This window comes from Suncus etruscus, chromosome 17, assembly GCF_024139225.1.
Source record: "Suncus etruscus isolate mSunEtr1 chromosome 17, mSunEtr1.pri.cur, whole genome shotgun sequence".
Classification (NCBI taxonomy): Eukaryota; Metazoa; Chordata; class Mammalia; order Eulipotyphla; family Soricidae; genus Suncus; species Suncus etruscus.
This window is the reverse complement of record NC_064864.1, coordinates 27,059,426-27,079,375: the sequence shown is the minus strand read 5'-3', so window position 1 is coordinate 27,079,375 and position 19,950 is coordinate 27,059,426.

Genomic DNA, 19,950 nt, shown 5'->3' with positions numbered 1-19,950 from the left:
ACTCAGATGCTCTAGCCCAAATCACAAACTTATGAACAAACTCAAACTCTTAAAAAAATCAGCAAATTCAGCCCATACCAATTGACCTACAATTGTCAGGAAATATCTGAGTGGATCCTTGGATACTATCTGAGTTGTTAGGTGGCCAGATTCCCATGCAGATCAGAGGTCACAGAGAGGAGAAAATAAGGATATATTTAATTTATTAAGACTCAGAGCTTAGAGACTGCAAGTCTCTCAGGGACTGAGAACAATCTCTCTGAGACCTCCATATATATTAGATGGCTGACTGCCACACAGAACAGAGGATAAAGAGAGGAGAGTATCAGGATAGACTTATTAAGATTCAGCACTGAGGGCCCCAAGTCAAAGGGATTTGGAGCTCTGGGCACGTTGGTAGACACACCATTTATATATTTCAGCCTGCATATTAAAGGCACATATCCATATTCCTTCAAGGCACATATAAGCAAAGCAGATATTAGATTAAGTTATGCATCTTGTTTACAAGCCCTGTTTGCTTGTTGTCATCTGGTCTCTGCCCTCTTAGAGATCCTGGGGGGAATTTTCCTAATCTCATTATGAGCACTGAGCAAGCCTGATCTCAGTTTTCTTTTTCTAGGTTCACATCCTAACTGTGTAATGGTACAGTTCTGGTTCACATGAGTAAGAGCTGACTGCTACAAGACTATCACAACTAATACAGACATGCATTAGGTAATGAGTGGTTGTTGCTTAAGCTATTAAGTTTTTACAGCATTTTCTCTTCCCCCCCAAATGCCACTAAAACTAACTATATGATCTTTGATATTGTGGTATACAAAGATAAAAGTATTATGTTTTTCAATTGTTCTCACTGTTTCACTAATCATTTAAATCAGTGGTCAGCAACTACTTTCTATGGTCAATATATTATCTGACAAAAAGTAACCTCATTTTACTTGAGTTACTGTAAGATTTTGCTGTTACTTATAGATGAATTAATTCCATACAGACCTATCCACTTTTTTGTCCTAAACTCATGCCTCTATTTACTTGCTTTGAGCTAATTTATCTAGATTTATCTAATATCTTATCAATTCATAAACCAAATTAGGGTCAGAGAAAGTATTTATTAAATGAACTATCAGTGAGTGATTTGGTTGATTAATATTGATGATTCTGTTTTTTTGTCCTCATCAAGTAACCCTTTTGGGTTCCTGATCAATATGTCCCGAAGTCTTAGAATCATTAAAGCTCTCTCTCTCACACCCCCCCCACACATACACATACCGCACATACCACACACATCTTTCATCTAGGTCATCAGTTACTAGTTTTTTTGCCTTTTAATATACAGTCATTTGATGTAACATTTATGTTGCAGTTTCAGCCTTTTTGTTTTCCTGAATAAATCTGCAAACAAATTTGTCATTGCTATTAAAAACAGCCTGTGCAAGTGGATGAAGTATTTGACTAGATGTCTACATTTTTCTGTCACAGTTTTAGAATTACTTCTTTAAAGTCAACAATTTTCTGGACATAATCCATCAATTAGGGGTATTTTATATGTTAATGTATGAAAGTAGCAGGGTCTACTTCAAGAATTCTGAGTACTTGAGAGATGAAAGCTTTGCGAATACATAGTCTTATTGTTATTTTCTGTAGTCTGTGTTCCCACACAGATTGCCACACATTAAATTAGAAGAATGTTTTATTATACATTAAAATCTTTCAAATTAGAAGAAAGACACAGAGAACATGGTGATCACCAAGTTCGAATTTATTATGTCCTGGGGAGTTTTTAAACTGTGAAAGGCATTTTATGATAATAGTGATATACAAGGACATTGATTTAAGAAACTTGGGGAAGTCATTTAAACTTATTCCATCTCAATTTTCTCACCTATGCAATTGAGTAGATAATAAACTATTCCTTTTACAGTAACATTTAAGTAATAAAATGGACAGGAAAGAATTTGGGGAGTAATAAAAAGGAAGTGCTAAGTTTTGTTTGTGTGTATTATCCCTCCATAGAATAAATGTGCACTACCATATGTTTTGATACATCACATAAAAGTCTGTGTTCATAAATTTCCAACAGTTAATGAAAAAAGACAGTATTTTTTCCTTGGAATTCCTGTTATATTGTAAGTATTAAATATCATCTTTAGACACTTGCTAATTTCATCATCATTATCTTGATTACTGCCAAATTTTTGAGTATGTTTACAAATTAATCATCAGACTATTGGTTACATTTATATGTTGTCTAATAAATTATAGTGTTGAATAATATTGATATGGTTTCAAGAGTAACTCCAGATCTTTATTTGGCCAAAATATCTTGAGAAGTAGAAGAGTATGGATTGATTGATTGATTGATTGAAAAATTATTATTTTTTTAAACCTGTATTTCATTGTCGTTCTATCACTTGGAAAAGAGACTTTGGCATAAATGTAAATTTACATTTATAATGTAAATGGAGAAAAGAAATGTTAAGAATAAAGTGACTTCTGGTGAACAAAAGTAATATCGAAGTATTAGTAATAGAGTTGGAATAAGATGGTTAGGTTTTCAAAGAAGAGAAACCATTTGAAGTGATAAGTAAAACCACAGAAGAAACACATTAAAAGGCAGGTTAAAACAGAAGAATAGTAAAAAGGTTGCATCTGTATGCTGAGGAAGATTGACTGTGGATGCCAGTTCTTCATTCATTAGTAAGTAATTAGTAGCTGAAACTGTTAGTGTCCAGAGTCAAAGGACGAGACCTCACAATTGGAGTAAAGCAAAACAAAACTTTAATCTGTCTTCCAACATCTCCACACTGACTGGTCAGGGTTGTCTTTTACAGGATACTCACCCTACCCAAGACCACAAGCCAGTTTACATAGGGAAGGAATGAGTAGGTTTCATCTATAATATATATGATCATAATATGATTTCTATAATAAAATTTCTATAATATAATCTATAATATGATTGGCTGCTCTCTAGTGTACTTTTCTACAATCATGTCCTTTCAAGTTAGGCTACCTGATATGGCCAGGTAGCTTGGGAAATTAATGGAAATTTAAGCAGGAGAAAGAGAAGCCTAACACGTGGTCCTTTACAAAATGGCTTTCCTCCCTATTCAGAACTCAGGGCCCCACAAAAACAGTTGTGGTAAATTATCTTGTAAACGCAGGTCCTGATAATTGGGCAGTATCCTGAGTAAAGAAAGATCAGGTCAAGTTTACAAAAAGTGCAGGTAAGGTTTGCTGAGCAAGATAAAGGGAAATGCAAATAATAAATCTATCCAGGGAGCACCTAAATTCCTACTCGTACCCCTAGGCCAATATTCTGTTTATATCCTGTAGCTTCTCTTTTCCTGTAGGAGTCCACCCTGCTCTGTGTGATGCCTTTATTTATTCTTTTGGGTGATGTGTCTCTTTTCCAAAGAGCTAAGGATTTACACCTCAATGGTATATGTTTCTCTTATCTTTGAACTGCTTCAGGGCTTAGCTGTTTCTTAACTTTAATTATTTCCCAAACCTATTACCAGTCTCCCTTCCCACCTCTCATCTATATGCTTGCAACACAAATAAGTGTAAAAGGTAAAAATGCTATTTTATTCTTAGAGCTCAAACAATGATGAAGGGGTGTGATTTTTCTTTCTTATTTTTCTGTTCCATCCTAATTTCTCTGTTGAAGAAAATGTATTAATTTGTTAATCACTTACTCATTCAAACATGTTGTTTGAAGAGGTTCTTTGCATGAGGATATTGTAGGTAAGAAGCCTACAGTATTGGAGATTAGGGGGTCCTGACCTGATAAAGTACATTGTGATATATATTGTCTAGAATCTGAACCAGTCTAGAGGCTGAAGGCCTATGATAAAATAAAAAAAAAAAAAGACTCTCAGGTGTCTGGAAAGCTATTGAGATGCAGAATTCCTTGATACAGGCACAATAAAGGTTCTCTGAAAAGAGATGATTAGACTTTCTGAGAGAAGAGGCTCCACCAGAAGGCCTTGGGAATATTAAAAGTTTAGTCCAAGCTCTCCTCATTTGCAATTACACTAGCTGGGGACTACTTATCTAGGTATTCCATATAAAATCAGCTCTGACAGTAATGTCCTTTAAAGTTGAGTGCAAAATTCACAAGGACAGTGAAATTTGAAATTGGGATACCTTGTTAATACAGCGGGAAAAATACATTTAGACATACAATTTTTTTCTTAAATTTTTTTTCTACTTATAAAACTTAACAGTGATGGGACTGGAGCAATAGTGCAGCAGGAAGGAGTTTGCCTGGCACACAGCAGATCCAGGAAGAACCTTGGTTCGATCCCCAGCTTCCCGTATGGTCCCCTGAGCCAGGAGCTATTTCTGAGCTCATACCCAGGAGTATTCTCTTAGCTTCACAGAGTGTGGCTCAAAAAGAAAAAAAAACAAAACCAACAGTGATATACAAGTAAAGCAAAAATACATTTTATTACTATTCATTTATTTAAAGTAATAAAAATGTAGTATCTTAATGTACTAAAATTTTTCTGGCTTGCATTCTAGAAACATTTGAACACTAAAATGTATATGAGAAGTACACTCATTTATATATCCAAAGTTTATTTTTAAAGGACAATTTTTTAAAAATATGTTTTGTGTAAGTCTGAATTTTATTTTTGATGTAAATGTGTCAATGGCATTAAAATGTTTTAGGGGATATGCTCAGCTGTGCTCAGGACTTAGCCCTGTTTATTATTATTATTATAATTATTATTATTATTATTCATGGATTACTCCTGGCAGTACTTGGGTACCAGGCATAGAACCAGAGTTGGATATCAAACAAGGTGCCCTATATGATGTACTTTCTCTCTGGTCTAAAATGAATTTAATATCTTCTCTTACTTTTTCTATAACTTATGGAGGTCAGACTGAAAAAGCTAGAAATGACTTTATGCATTGTCTGTAATTCAGGATACCAGTTAGTGCTATCATGTTTTTTTATTAAGAAAGAAATATTAATTTAAATTATTTTCCTTATTAGCAATTGTTTCAGCTTAGTTGGAATATTTATTTGACAGTTATGTTGTTTTCTGTGGAAAGCTATGATTTTTATGTTTAAATTCTTGTTTGCTTTTAAGTATTATAATTTTATAAACAAAAGATTTTAACACACTTGACAAAACCAAATACCTCCAATATGCTTTATTGACTATCTATGCACACACCATAATTTTGGAATGTTTTGTTGACAATAGTCTGAGATCTGACATTTGTGTTCTCAATTGTGCTAAGGGTAGAGGTAAAGTTTGTGCAAATGTGATATTTGGCCCCAGATGCAGAAGGCAGACATGCCTTCCATTGTATAACAGCACCTTAGTCTAATGTCTTAGTTATTAAAGCTTCCATTGCACTAGCTTCTGGTCATATGACCTATCCTCCGGCTTTCCAGCCCTCTTATGACCCTGATTGCCCAAAGTATGTGTACCAGGTGCTCATGATCATAGTCTGCCAGCCCATAGGACTTGACCTTGAACTCAGTCTCAGAGGCAGGTTTACTTGGAATCTGAAAAAAAAAAAATAACAGAAAGATCAAGTTAAAATCAAGTTAAAATAGCTGAGAAATCTGAAAAAAAAAAAAAAAGTTCTTGGTGATTGCATAGATTGTAGCTTTTATATTGACCCTGACATCTGTAATGTATGTCTTATTTTATTTTCCTTTTTGGTTCTATTATTTATGCTTTTCTGTCATTCACATGGATATAAAAAGAGCTAGAGTGTAGTTCCATTTTTACAATTTTACATTTAAATTTTTTTATTACAATCTCATGATTTATCAAGATATTCGTAATACAGTCATTAAATGTTCAAACACAAATTTCACTAGTGCGACCATTCCTTCACCAGTATCACCAGTCACCCATACTATCACCTGCCTCCATGTAGATACAAATAAATTTACTTCATGGTATTTGTTACAGCACAAAGGGAATTGGGATTATCAGATCTTAGAACAACACAGCAAATTTGAAATAATTTTTATTTCTCTCTGTGGTGCTATGAAAGCTAGTGTCTAAGGATTTACTGTTCTCTTGAGTGCTTGTTGGCTCTAGTTGAGTCTATTGTATTACTGTAGCTTAGGTTCACTGAAATAGGTAGATTACTATGCAACTTTATTATCAGATTTTCTGTGATACTACTGGATTGTCATAATGTAAAATTCTAAGATGCTGTGTGGCTGCTTGCAGCTATGTAATCCAAGATTTATAGAATTAAACAAATATAGTGGCTTGGTAGTTTGATAAGGTTAAGTGAATAGATCTGGGTCATTTCTATGAGAGTGAGTATAAAGGCATGACATTGGGCTATTTTGATTCATGCTCTAAAGGGGAATCTGCCTTCACCCTTTTTTTTCTTTATTTAAACATCTTGATTACAAATATGATTCTGATTAGGTTTCAGTCATGTAAAGAACACCCCCCCCTTACCAGTGCAACATTCCCACCACCAGTGTCCCAAATCTCCCTCCATCCCACCCCACTACTACCTGTACCCTAGACAGGCTTTCCAGTTCCCTCATTCATTCACATGATTATGGTAGTTCTCAGTGTAGTTATTTCTACAACTGGACTCACCACTCTGTGGTGAGCTTCATGAAGTGAGCTGGAAGTTCCAGCCCTCCTCTCATTGTTTCTAAGGATTGTTGCAAAAATGACTTTTCTTTTTCTTAAAACCCATAGATGAGTGAAACTATTCTGTGTGTCTCTCTCTCCCTCTGACTTATTTCACTCAACATGATAGACTGCATGTACAGAAAAATTTCATGACTTCATCTCTCCTGATGGCTGCTTAATAGTCCATTGTGTATATGTACCACAGTTTCTTTAGCCATTCGTCTGTTGAAGGGCATCTTGGTTGTTTCCAGAGCCTGGCTATTGTGAATAGTGCTGCAATAAATATAGATGTGAGGAAGGGGTTTTTGTATTGTATTCTTGTGTTCCTAGGGTATATCCCTAGAAGTGGAATAGCTAGGTCGAATGGGAGCTCAATTTCCAGTTTTTGGAGGAATCTCCATATCACTTTCCAAAGAGGTTGGACTAAATGGCATTCCACCAGCAGTGAATAAGAAGAGTTCCTTTCTCTCCACATCCCCACCAGCACTGATGGTTCTCATTCTTTGTGATGTGTGCCAATCTCTGTGGTGTGAGATGGTATCTCATCGTTGTTTTGATTTGCATCTCCCTGATGATCCATGATGAGGAGCATTTTTTTTATGTGCCTTTTGGTCATTTGTATTTTTTTTTTTTATCAAAGTGTCTTTTCATTTCTTCTTCCCATTTTTTGATGGGATTAGATTTTTTTTGTAAAGTTCTGTCAGTGCTCTGTATATTTTGGATATTAGCCTCTTATCTGATGGGTATTGGGTGAATAGTTTCTCCCACTCGGTGGGTGGCTCTTATATCCTGGGCACTATTTGTTTAGAGGTGCAGAAGCTTAATGTATTCCCATCTTTTGATCTCTGCTTCCACTTGTTTGGAAAGTGGAGTTTCCTCCTTGAAGATGCCTTTAGTCTCAATGTCATGGAGTGTTTTACCTACATGTTGTTCTATATACCTTATGGTATCAGGTCTGATATCAAGGCCTTTAATCCATTTGGATTTTACCTTCATACATGATGTTAACTGGGGGTCTGTGTTCGCTTTTTTGCAAGTGGCTAACCAGCACCTTTGTTGAAAACCTCTTTGTTGAAGAGGTTTTCCCTGCTCCACTTAGGATTTCTTGCTCCTTTGTCAAAGATTAGGTGATTGTATGTCTGGGAATATTGTCTGAGAACTCAAGCCTATTCCACTGATCTGAAGGTCTGTCTTTATTCCAATACCATGCTGTTTTGATAACTATTGCTTTGTAGTACAGTTTAAAGTTGGGGAAAGTAATGCCTCCCATTTTCCTTTTCCCTAGGAGTGCTTTAGCTATTTGAGGGTGTTTATTGTTCCAGATGAACTTCATAAGTGTTTGATCCACTTCTTTGAAGAACGTCATGGGTATTTTTAAGGGGATCGCATTAAATCTGTATAATGCTCTGGGAAGTATTGCCATTTTAATGATGTTAATCCTGCCAATCCTCACCCATTTTGAGAATGACACAGTGATATCTGCCTTGACCATATAGGGTCAAGGTTTTCTGGTGCCACTTGAGTGTGAGGAGGGTTTGCCCAATCCCATTCCAAAAATAGTCCCAGAGTTTTCAGCCCCATAGTTAAGTCTCACCTGAGAAAATTCAACTGCAGCTCTTTTTGTTAGAATTCAATCACAAAGCTGGACATTTCCATTGGAGTGTGTAGTGTGTGACACAGGACTGCTTTGTTTCATGCAAAAAAGGCAATTTCCCCCCAAATATTCTTAGAATTCCACAGAGGTATTAGCCTAGACCAGCCTACCTGGGAAATACAGCAGCTATTATTTTTCTTTTCTATGTCATTTTCTTAATCAGTAAAGCAAATATATTCCCTGAAGTCTCTGTTTATGTGTTTATGCCTGATAACTAGTAACTCTGTCACATTTTAGCCCTTATTTTAATGCAGACTGGTCTCTTGAGTGGAAACATGTAAGAGAGGATTTTAAAATGACTGTTAATGTAGCCAACATAAGTCTTTCGTAGATAAACACAAAACCATTTGTGTTTTTGTGCATAGTGATAAAATATACTGGCTTAAGTGAACACTGAACTTGACAACTTGACAACCTGAGATGGAAACAAGCTGGATTTGGAGGAATGAGAGGGGGCAGGGAAGGAAGTTGAGAGGGAGGTAGACAGAGAGGGAAAGAGAGAGGGAGAGAAGGAAGGAAAGTGAGGGAGAGAAAAAGGGAAAGAGAAAGAGGGAGAGAGAAAGGGAAAGAGAGAGAAGGAAAGAGGAAGAGAGAGAATGAATAGAGGATTATAGGAAATTTTAGTAAGCTCAATGTATTTGGAGAATAATTTTATATAAATGCAAAATTTTTAAATACCAGTGAGGGAGAAATAAATAAATTTGAGTTTTATATAGCTTCTTTATCCCTGTGGTTTTATCAAAGATTTTAGTTCTAAGGTATTATGTAATTTACATAGTCACCAAAAAGACTAGAGAAAAGTTAATATTTAGAGAAGAAGCAAATAGATGGGGTATCTGTGTAGGGAAGTTATTCTACTGAACAACCAAATATATGCCAGAGTTTCTTTAGTGGCATTACGTTTATGTCCATAGATGAACACCAAGGCTTCATTGGTCCTTGCATGACTTTGAAAACTATGTTATAGACAATTCTATGTTTATTGACATTTCAGATATGTCCAGCTTTTAGAAATAATATTCTCCTGCCAGGGTTTCTTCGTGTTACTAGTACTTCAAACAAAATTTATGGTGTAAGACCTAAACTATATCCAAATGTTTTAAATAAAAGTAAAACACAAAAGCTTATTTTTTATATTATACTTTTGAAAGAGGTCTCTAGTTTTTTTCTGTCCTTAATTGAGATTTTATTTATTAAATTTCTCTTTTAAATGACACATATTTTCTATAGTTTCTCCACTTAAATAACCTGATTATCTTTATTTTCATGTTTTCAATTTATTCACAAAATACATTTCCCAAACATATATTTAAATATATCTTAAATATGTTTATATGTTTTATATGGTTATATAAAACTTAAATCAATCAAGGTCCACTGATTGAATTTTATCTCATCCTGCAAGGGAGACAATGGCAAATATTACCCATTTCTACTTCCAGGATGAAGGCAGGAGATTATTTTTACTCTAATCAAAAACATAAATCTATAGAGTATTGTAATATACATACAGTAATGTACCTCACATATAGAAATGTTATAAGCAAGATGAAAATATATTAAAGCAGTAGAAGTGTTACAGAAAGAGAAATGACTAAATTTTTTATTTTTTGAGTGTTATTGAGACCCTAGCTTATTCATGATGCTTATTATTTCATGTTTTCCTTATTTTATTCAGAGAATCATTATAGATGATTAAGATCCTATGCCTGGGGGCCGGGTGGTGGCGCTAAAGGTAAGGTGCCTGCCTTGCCTGCGCTAGCCTTGTACGGACCGCGGTTCAATCCCCCGGTGTCCCATATGGTCCCCCAAGCCAGGAGCAACTTCTGAGCACGTAGCCAGGAGTAACCCCTGAGCGTTACCGGGTGTGGCCCAAAAACAAACAAACAAAAAACCAAAACAAACAAACAAAAAAGATCCTATGCCAGGGGCCGGAAAGATAGCACAGTGGTAGGGCATTTGCCTTGCATGCAGTCAACCTGGAAATGACCAGATTTGATTCCTTGCATCCAATATGATCCCCCAGCCTGCCAGGGGCAATTTCTGAGTGCAGAGCCAGAAGTTACCCCTAATCTGCTGGGTGTGACCCAAAAACCAATCAATCAATAAAGTTAAAAAAAAAGATCCTATGTCAAATGATGTTACTCAAATTCTTACTTTTGAATGAATTGGTTAGGTGAAAGAGTACATAGTGATATCAAAGGAACCCAATGGTGATAAGAAATGTCTTCCTTATTTCACCAAAAATAAAATGCTTTGTTATAAATGTAATAAACATTGGGAATTGAGATATTTTGTAAGTTAAAGGGTGATGGCTACGAACAGTTGGCTGGAAGAAAACAATCATGCTTGACTTCAGAAGAGTTCTAAATTTTTCAAAGCTACATATAACTTCCAGACATGTAACTATCAATACTCTGTCAATGAGTCTCAACACTTAAGCTGCAGGTAAAAGAAAATTAATGAAATACTCGATAGTTTAGAACATAGAGTGAATTATTATGATAATTTCTCATAATTTATTAAAATAAATTGCATGTAATACAGATATTCTTCAGCCTATTTTGAAAATTCTATCCTGATGAAACTTATAGAAAAATTCCTACCACAAATAATGACATTTTTTCAAAAGGATAAAGTTTTACTGCATCAATTTTTTTCTTTCTCTTTCCAAACAGAGGTAACAAAGTCTGATCATTGGGAGAATATTTATTTTATATTGTCCTTTATTTGAGATCTGTGATTACACAAAGATCTGTGATTACACAGATCTCCTATTTTGACTAATATTAACACATTTGTAGTGGTATTTGACAACCTTGTTTTCTTTTGTCTCTTTCCAGTGAATTGGTCATAGGGGATTCTCTTTGAGATCAGGATATTAGGCATGGATAGAGTAGCAAAGCAACATGTGCCGGCATCCTGGTTGTATGAGATTTGCTTATATAACTTGTTTGTGATTTCATTGGTTCTATTGTTTTAAATTCGGTTTCTACTACTGATGTTATATTGCTAGGGATGCTTTATTTATGGCAGGATAAATCAAATAACTTTCAGTTATTGATGGAAAACTCTGAGTTCATCTTTATTTGGTGATCCATCATCATGATAATTTTCTGACAGAATCAATAACATGTAAAGATCTATAACTCAAAAATGGAAGCAATTTTTGGTTATTTTTGTTGCTTTTCTTAGGGCTTACTCCTGCTTTTTCAGCCAGGGATTACTCCTATGGGAATCAGGGAACATATGGGGTGTCAGGGATCAAAAATAGATCAGCTGCATGTAAGGCAAGTGCTCTAACTCTGCTTACTATTTCTCCAGTCAAAGAAATTATATTTTTATTACAAATTCCTACTTTCCCTTTGTTACTTTATTCATGTGGCAAACCTCCAGCCCCCTGCTAAAGTTATTTTAAATATTTTTGTTAGCTATAAAAGAGGCTGCTTCTTGACTGAAGGTGTATGGTTTCCTTATATGTAGTGGGAAGGAGAGGAGTGAGGGCTTCAGAAGGGAGTCTATTGAAAAAACGCCTCAGGGAAATCTGAACTGATGAGGGCCTGCTATGAGCCCTTGTATAGTACAGACCTTATGTCTCACCAGCTTCACAAGATGTTCTTCAAAATTCACTTCAGTACCAGCTGTTCAGGGAAGTGATACCTGCCATCTGATTTCCCTGGGAATTATGCAATTCAGTCTAGAACAAGTTATTTTCATTTGCTTTCCCAAGCTTCCAAGTTGTGCCAGTGATGAATGTTGACCCCTCATCAGTCAAAAAGTAGGGATCCCTGGGTTTGCTTCTGTGAAATGGGGAAGAGGTAACAGACTATAGAACAAAATTTTTGTTTTCTTTCTATCTACTTTCTTCATCTGGGGAAGTAACTGAAGAAAGTTAAAACTGATAAAAATCTGGAAGGTTCACTACATGGTATTGTGAATCCTAGAGCAGAAGAGACCCCATTTTGTCAGCCTAAAGTTAAATTTTCACTGAAGGCTAACAAGTTAAGTTAGCTAAGTTTCCATTTAAAGGCTGAATTTCTATCCTATCAATAATGACACAGATCCCAAGGCCTGATAAACCACAATATACTGCCCTAGACATCTAGCTTTAAAAGTGCACGATGAGACATCTTAGAAACAATGCTAGATAACAAATAATAAATTTAAAGGTCAAAACTTTCTGCTTTAAACCCTTTATATTCTGACTTATACCCCTGGGCAGGGTTGTCTCCTGTGGTAGGTGGCATTGATTAGTCAGTTTGTAGCTTGCTGGTTGATGGAAATTAAGTTTTGCTTTGCTTTGTTTCAATTGTGCTGTCTTGTCGTTTGACTCCAAACCTTAACAGTTAAATAGATGCTCACATCCATAGACTATCACTTCCTGCCACCCTCATAAGGCAGTCATTAAACTGCATCTGAAGTTCACTTCTTCTGCATGGTATGAGAGATGATCCCAGCATGAAATTTCTCAGGAAACCATGGACTCAGTCTGGAATAAAGCATTGCTCTTTGCAGAAAATAAAACCTCGTTGTACATCTTTCCCAGGTGTTTCAGGTTTCTTACTCTAGAAACCTGAAAATAGTTGAGGCAAATCAAGGGATCTGGAGGAGATAATTAGATATGTACTCATGAGAGAGAAGGAGATTCTTCATCAAAATAAGCCCAATGAAGATTGTTGGGAAAGGCAAAATCCTGATATATCTCATAAATGCCGTTGTAATCGGGGCATTTCTTGGAAAAGCAGTGAACTTCTGTGGTCCATTCTCAAGTTACTATTACAGGGTTTGTACATTCATCCTCAATGCCTCCCCTCTCAAAAATCCATCCCTGCTCATGTCAGAAATTCTGCATCTCAGTGATTTCTCCTGACTCCTGGTGTGGGAATTTTGGGTCAGAGTCCTTCAGATTATGGGCTATTTAGGTTCCAATTTTCTTATCACACATTAGTAGGGCCTCCTTATCTTACTATCTCAACAGAAGGTCTATTATCTTACCCCAAAGGAAAAAAAAAATTAAGGAGTGGACAAATGGAGAACTTGTGAAGTAAAACCCATTTGGAATTAAGAGGAAGGAGGGAAAGATGGAGAAAACAGAGAGAGAGAGAGAGAGAGAGAGAGAGAGAGAGAGAGAGAGAGAGAGAGAGAGAGAGAGAGAGAGAGAGAGAGAGAGAGAGAGAGAGTTGTGTTACACAGAGACCATGGGTTTCTCCATAGTGGATTAAAGCCCAGCATGCCAGCATGTTTATTTAGGGAATTTTATTTATATTTTCCATAATTATCGTGGTCTTGAATTTTTTTTTACCACAAGAGTTAATGGAGCTTTTTGTTAAAAAGGCATTGGCACCACCAGGGCCATTCCTGAACTCTTGTTACACCAATTGTCTGGATTCTTGGTATCCTTCCATCCCAGAATCCATCCCTGATTTGGACATGGAATTTTACATTATAAAGGCTTTCTAGGTTCCTAAAATGAGGTATTGGTCAGTGGATTTCAAGCCTTAGGGTTAGTTTAGGTTCCAGACAAATTTTTCTCAATTTACATCAATCATCCATGCTACCCTTTCTTTGCCTATCTATACTATCTGGAAATCCCATCTTTCTCAAGTTCTCTTAAAATTTAAGTTCTTTTTACTAGAAAGAAATCATCAAACTACGACTGTATTTATATTGGCTCAAAACCTAATTTTGCTTAGGTCTTACAAGACCTTATTTTGCAAATTAGATTAAAAATTTTAGTAATCTCATAGTTTAGCAGCTTGGCCTGTATATCAGAGAATGTATTTTGTTTCTCTGTCACACCATTAGATGCTACAACTCTAATTCTGTGGTACAGTTTCCCAACCAACTCTGGCAGGTGCAGAGTTACCCATATGACTACAATGTCTTTTATTTCCTGAACTCCTAACCAGTCTTTTTACAATATATCATAATTATAGTGAATAAGTGTAATATATTTTATCTTGTTGTCTCTAATAAAAAATGTTGATGCTTCTTCATTCTGATCTATGTTCTTTGAGACTGAGTCCTAAGGTTCTATGGTTGTCTCACTTCCAGTTTGATTTACCTACTAGAAGTATTGGCACAATAATAAAGGCCACGAAGAAAGAAATCTAACTATTATTTTCTGGTCCCGGCTCTCTCTAACCAGACCTTGTACTGAATATGACTATATTTCCTTACTAGAAATCACAATTCTATTGAATACCTCCACATTCAACTACAGATCCCATAACATCTCCCCCCAGAATTACTTACTTCAGATCTAAAATAATAGCTTCTATAACCTCTTGTTAAGCTCAGGTCATTCCCAGATCACTTTGGTGCCACTCAATCATGTTTGGATATTATAAGTATTGCTGTCAGAAAAACATTTTTACCCAGATTTAGTTTTGAATTTGTGCCTTTTTTTTTCACTAGGTCTTGAATTAGAGAACAAGAGAGGACCAATTTGTGTGTGTGTGTGTGTGTGTGTGTGTGTTTTGGAGCCACACCTGGTTGTGCTCAGGGATTACTCCTGGCTTTGCATCCATAAATTACTTCTGGCAGTAATATCTAAGAGGGAATATGTTTGATGCTGGGGATTCAATCCAAGTTGGCTAAACCTACCCACTGTGCTATCTATCACTCCAGCTCTGGGACCAATTTTTGAATGGTATCCCCTTATATTTGTTACAGTGAAAAAATACACTTCAGATTAGTAACTAAATATGAAAATTCAGAAACTATATGTTATGTAAAATAGTTTACAGCTAAACCATTACATTTAATACTAAGTACATTCACCATCACAACATGATAATGGTTTGTATTGTCATTCTTTAATGACTGTCTCTTTTGTTTCAAAATTTGGTTTATCACTTCTGACTCAAATTTTCAATCGTCTCATTTCAAGGATTTGTCTATATATTTGATATTGTATTATCGTCATATGCTTTTACTTTTCCTCTATGTTTCAAGAAGTCCATATGGGGGTTTTACTAGTTTGTTTATTTGTTGGTTAGTTGGTTGGTTTGGGGCCACAGTCGGTGGTGCTCAAAGGTTACTCTTGGCTATGTGCTCAGAAATTGCTCTTGCTCAGGGGACCAAATGGAACGCTGGGGATCGAACCCAGGTCCATCCTGGGTTAGCCACATGCAAGGCAAATGCCCTACCTCTCTGCTATAGTTCTGGCCTTGGTTTTACTAGTTTTGAGAATAGCTAATCCCCTCGAAAAGTGATTGACCAGGCATTTGTAGAAGGGTTTTGGTTAGAGAAGAGAACTTTAGGATAGAGTAACAGAGAAAAATGCAACCAGATTCTTACTCTGCTGGTATACCTTAATGTTGCTAAGCGGCTCCAAGAAACGTATTATCTAGGAGTCAGTGTTTTATAAATTCTAAAGATTGTATAATTCCCTTTTCCCATTGCATGATTATCCTAAAAAATGGCTACAGATCTCTATTTTTGAAAAAGCTAGAAATACTGTTGCAAGTTGAGAGATAAGACTGTTCATTACAATGGAAAAATAATTTTTCTGGATCTATCTGATGAGCCAGAGAAACCTTTGACCGGGTAGTCATGGTGCTTTTCTTCTCTTCAATATCCAGGCTGAGCTTTTGGTCTTGGTTTCTGTTTTTCAAATTCTTTTTGAATTCTCAGATGGATTCTGTACTTCAAAGGCTTTCATGCTGATGCCTGTAGGGGTTCCCATCTGACTTATCTGTAGGGTGAGAGGAAGCAACAGCTTCAAGAAGAAAATCAGCCACTTTCTCTCTACCTACCTATGCCACCTGGGAAAGTGGCTGGGAAGATCTAGGGCTATAGACATTGCCCAGGTGTTTTAGGTCTGTTGCCTTTCAGAAAAGAATTTCAGGAGATGAGCAATGAAGATATAAAAACTGAATTTTAAAGTCATGCTATTTCTCCTTGGATTGCCCATTTTAGAATTCATTTCTATCCACATTTCCAGAAATTTTTAGGTATTGATAGCCAGAATTGTTAACATATTTAGAGGCTAAGTTTTCTCTCATTGATCTGACAGTGTCTTTGAAGTTCAATGCCACTTAAATTTGTAAAGATTAGTACACATTTTATAGAGCATGAAGACCTAGGGTACATAATTAAAAATGATGAAAATGACTTCATCAGTGAGGACTCTAGCAGGCTATTTAAGAATTTCAGGAATAATTTAATTAGAAAGAAAGAGATAATTCAATATTAGGGTTTTAGTCTTCTATTTTGATTTGTACTGTATCACATTTTTATTCTAATTCCTTGGTCTATACTTCTCCAAATAAAATTTAATTTTTATACAAAGGATTTAGCTGCTATTATGTTTTGCTGATTCCTTTCTTTTCTCTCACCTTGTCTTCTAAATCTTAATTTGAGTTTAGAATTTGAGCCTTGATTAAAAATGTTACTTTTAGAATAATAAGCTAATAGCAAGTTGAAAATTGCTTTTAGATGTTTATCCTTTATAAACAAATCAATGCTACTAGAATGATCATTCCATCTACTTTCCTTGATTTCTTATGCCTCTCAAATTGGTATGCAGCCATGGCTATTATAATTGGTATGGGGCCATGCCCCAGAAACAGTAATTCCACTGGGTAAGAGGGAAGTGGATTTGGAGTAGGGTCCCTGTAGGGAATGATCCAAACTAGGCTAGAGAGAGAGATGATACACATATCTGGGGGACATTTCCACTATGTAGAGCAAGAGGAAAAGTCCAGCTGGTGCAATATTTACTGGGAAGTTAAGACTACTTCATCAATTGGAGTAACTAAGGTAAAGGACCTATCAAGAAGTTCTTCCCATCTAGGTGAGTCTTTAACACATAAAAGAGGAAGCCATCATTGTTTAGGGTGAAGGCCAACATTACCATCATAGTTTAGGGTGAAGGCAAGTTAACTTTCTATCTTCCTAATTTTTTTTTTTTACTTGGAACTTTCACTCAAATTACACAGGTTATAATTTTAGATGTTTCACCAAAGTCTCTGCCTGATTTTCATTGTGTTAAGTCCATACTAACAAAACTAAAACTAAGGTTTTCGTTCAGAAAACCTACCAAGATTTAGGCTATTGAATTTTAGACTCAATAAACTGTTGACAATTAAGATAGAGCTTGCTTGACTTCACTTGCAGAAGATCTGATTTTGCAATACTGTTGATAATATGAGAACTTTTATAGAGTTTTTTGGGGAGTCTGAAACTCTTTCTCACTCACATCCTATACTTGAAAGTTATCAGTATTTTTTACTTGGGCAATATGACCACCAAAGATAATATATAGAACAAAGAGAGCCAAACTAATAGCCCTTGCTTTTAATTTGTGGTATGTATAGTGTGTGTGAGGTAATGAATAGAGAAACCCTATCTTTCAGTAAACCATTAAGACTTGACTACAGTCCTTGCTTCTATTTATAACTAACCAGGTGGTTGGCTCTCTAATAAATAATCACATATTAATTTATGAACTTAAGGATGAATAAATACATATGAATTTTCTCAATAATTATTTCATTACTGAATAATTTTATTACTTGTAGAAAGCACAATGACATAGTTTATTTGGTTCAATAACAAAATGATCATTTAAATTCAATTTTTAATTATCTATAAATATATTTTCATATTACAGGATTTTAAATATATATATAAAATTCTGTAATATGAAAATATATTTATAGATAATTAAAATTGATATATATATATACTATATATACCCAAAGACAAAAGAAATAATGTATAGGAAGTGCAATTAAGATAGAAATGAGCACTATGATGTTAAAAGTAGAAAATAATCTTTCTGGGCCCGGAGAGATAGTACAGCGGTGTTTGCCTTGCAAGCAGCCGATTCAGGACCAAAGGTGGTTGGTTCGAATCCCGGTGTCCCATATGGTCCCCCGTGCCTGCCAGGAGCTATTTCTGAGCAGACAGCCAGGAGTAACCCCTGAGCACCGCCAGGTGTGGCCCAAAAACCAAAAAAAAAAAAAAAAAAAAAAGAAAATAATCATTCTGGAATTGGAAATTTACTTTTTTGTTTGTTTGTTTGTTTGTTTTGGGTTACACCTGGCAGTGTTCAGAGGTTACTCCTGACTCCGTGCTCAGAAATCGCTCCTGGCAGGCTCGGGGGACCATATGGGATGCCGGGATTTGAACCAATGACCTTCTGCAAGAAAGGCAAACGCCTTACCTCCATGCTATCTCTTTGGCCCGAGGAATTGGAAATTTAAAGGGAGTAAAGTGATATGCGTAATATCCCTTAAGTAAACCAGTGTTGCAAATAAAGATACCTTTAAAGTGAAAAAAGAGGGAGGGAGACAGAAGGAGGAGGAGAAAGTGAAAGAAGAAGAGGAGGAGCGGCAGGCTTGAGATGGGGTTGGGAGTAGGGATAAGACAACTGTCGAGAGGGTAACTGGGAAAATTGCTGTCAGGTAATGAACACTGTTTAAGTGATGGGTGTTAGAATATTACTTGGCTGAAACTTTAGTTATCAACAACTTTTTAACTCTATATCTCATAGTGATATAATAATAAATATTTTAAAGTTGCACAAAATTTGGAGTTAAATTGAATTACATTATCTTTTCTTTTCCTTGAAATTTTATTTTTTTCCATAGAGGCCACACTCAGCAGAGCTTAAGTTGAGGTTGGGAGTATGGAGTTTGCCACTGCTAAATGATGTTCACGCATCAAAGATGCTCAAGCAGTATGGACCTGATTTTATCACAATTTCGATCAGTAGAACTTGGGGGCTACCAGGGCTGTATCCATTAGTCTTTGTGTGGAGTATATGGTACCAGAGATCAAGTACAAGGCTTCATGCAATTAGACCTCCCTGACCTGTCCTATTTGTTTTTAAGAAATAATTTCTCATTTTATGCTATTTTATGTTTTAAGAGAATTTGTTTTTGTTGGATGCTTTAAAAATCCACGTTAAATAATTCATCAATGGGTTTGCCTTGATATTATTACCAGTAAAGAGTGTGACTTTTTTAATTCAAATTGTGATTTTCTAGTTTTTTTTTCTGCCAGATGAGTGCTTCTTGATTATGCTTTAAACATTCTGTCTGTTATGTTAAGGTATTTATGATCATATATGTATGATATATATATAAATATATATATATATTTGCTATGCAATTATTCTGTTGAATTATAACATCCAAATACTGGTGTGGTTGGTGGTTCCAATGGCAATTTAGTTTTTATATATTTTTAAGAGATATTTTGAATTGTTTGGTTATCTTGTGCTCAAAGGCCTTCCACCTATTCCTGTTTGAGGTGTTTAAGGGTCAAAGAGGTTTGGGATTCTGGTGTCTTTGGAGGTCAAATATGCAGGGAATTATCATAACTTTTTTTATTTTATAGGTCTCTTCCACCATGCTGCTCAGGTGACTTTATATATGTGAAGAGTAACCTTTTAAAGTGCAGAATAAAGAAGATTCCTAGATAGTTGTTTGTTATAACTAGATATTTTTTTTTATAACTAGATATTTTTCTTGTCTGGAAGTGTGAAGTTTTGGAGTCACACTCTGAGTGCTCAGGGGTCACTCCCATCAGAGCTCAGGAGACCACATTGTGGTCAGCTACTAGGCAAATACCTTACCCTTGTATTATCTCTCCAGTCTTAGCTGGCTTTCATTTATTCAATTCTTCCTGTTCAACTTGATA